The sequence below is a fragment of the Arachis ipaensis genome, chromosome B8, assembly GCF_059453495.1.
Source record: "Arachis ipaensis isolate K30076 ecotype BB chromosome B8, ASM5945349v1, whole genome shotgun sequence".
Taxonomy (NCBI): domain Eukaryota; kingdom Viridiplantae; phylum Streptophyta; class Magnoliopsida; order Fabales; family Fabaceae; genus Arachis; species Arachis ipaensis.
The window spans coordinates 38,804,299-38,805,674 of record NC_142443.1 but is presented as its reverse complement, the minus strand read 5'-3'; the positions used below and the strand labels follow the sequence as shown (position 1 = coordinate 38,805,674).

The 1,376-nt window shown below is 42.8% G+C and overlaps 1 non-coding gene across 1 annotated transcript; it reads right to left on the bottom strand.

Moving 5' to 3' along the window:
• Nucleotides 1-335: 335 nt before the first annotated feature.
• LOC148547750 (small nucleolar RNA R71) lies at nucleotides 336-439 on the bottom strand. The gene has a single exon (XR_015898162.1). It is a non-coding gene; the product is annotated as a small nucleolar RNA R71 (small nucleolar RNA).
• Nucleotides 440-1,376: the final 937 nt, after the last annotated feature.

Below are 1,376 nucleotides of genomic sequence, written 5' to 3'. Positions count from 1 at the left end.
CAGGAAACTGTGGAAGTAGCATTCAAAAGCCAACCATCCATGCCAACAATTTTGAACTGAAGCCACAGCTCATCACCCTTGTGCAGAACAACTGTTCGTTCGGAGGAAGTGTCCAAGAGGACCCAAATCAACATTTAACCACCTTCCTGAGAATATGTTACACAGTGAAGTCTAATGGTGTTCATCCTGACACTTATAGACTGCTTTTATTTCCATTCTCACTCAGGGATAAGGCAGCCAAGTGGCTGGAATCTTTCCCAAGGGAAAGCTTGACAACTTGAGAAGACGTGGTGAATAAATTCTTAGCAAGATTTTACCCTCCTCAAAGAATCAATAGGCTGAGAGCTGAGGTCCAAACCTTCAGGCAACAAGATGGTGAGACTCTATATGAAGCATGGGAGAGGTTTAAAGACCTGACAAGGAGGTGTCCACCTGACATGTTCAATGAATGGGTGCAGCTGCACATTTTCTATGAAGGGCTCTCTTATGAGTCAAAGAAGGCCGTAGACCATTCATCCGGAGGATCTTTGAATAAGAAGAAAACCATTGAGGAGGCTATAGATGTCATTGAAACAGTAGCAGACAACGACTACTTCTATGCTTCCGAAAGAGGGAACACAAGAGGAGTAATAGAGCTAAACAATGTAGATGCTCTGTTGGCCCAAAACAAGCTCATTACCCAACAGCTGGCTGACCTCACCAAGAAGATGGAGAGGAACCAAGTGGCAGCAATCTCCACTTCATCAACAACCCAAGAAGGAGTGAATGAAGAAGCGGAGGGTAGTCAGGAGCAAGCCAACTACATTGGGAATTCACCTAGGCAGAACCATGATCCTTACTCTAAGAATTACAACCCTGGATGGAGGAATCACCCAAAATTTGGGTGGGAAAATCAACAAGACCAAAGCCTTGATCAAAGACGCCCAAATCCAAACAATTTCACATCTAGACCATATCAACATCCCAATAACAACACCTCTCCACATTCATATCAAGGCCAGAACAACCCTCCTCAACCCGACCTATCATCATTTGATGAAAGAATCTCAAGGATTGAAAATCTACTTGAAGGCATATGCAAGGATATCTAGGACAGTAAAGCATTCAGAGAGGAAGTGCAGTCAAATATGCAAAATCAGGATGCTACCATCAAGAAGCTTGAGACACAAATTGGCTATTTATTCAAGCAAATTCCCAGCCACAACCTTCGCAGTAAAACTAACTCAACCAAAAGCGAGGAGTTGGAAAATAGCATAGAACTACTTCCTGTATTTTACTTCTCTGCTCTTCTAGTTTTCATCATGTATTCTCCATCTTTGTTTTCACTTTTCAGAGCTATGAACAACTAAACCCCTTTCATTGGGTTAGGGAGCTCT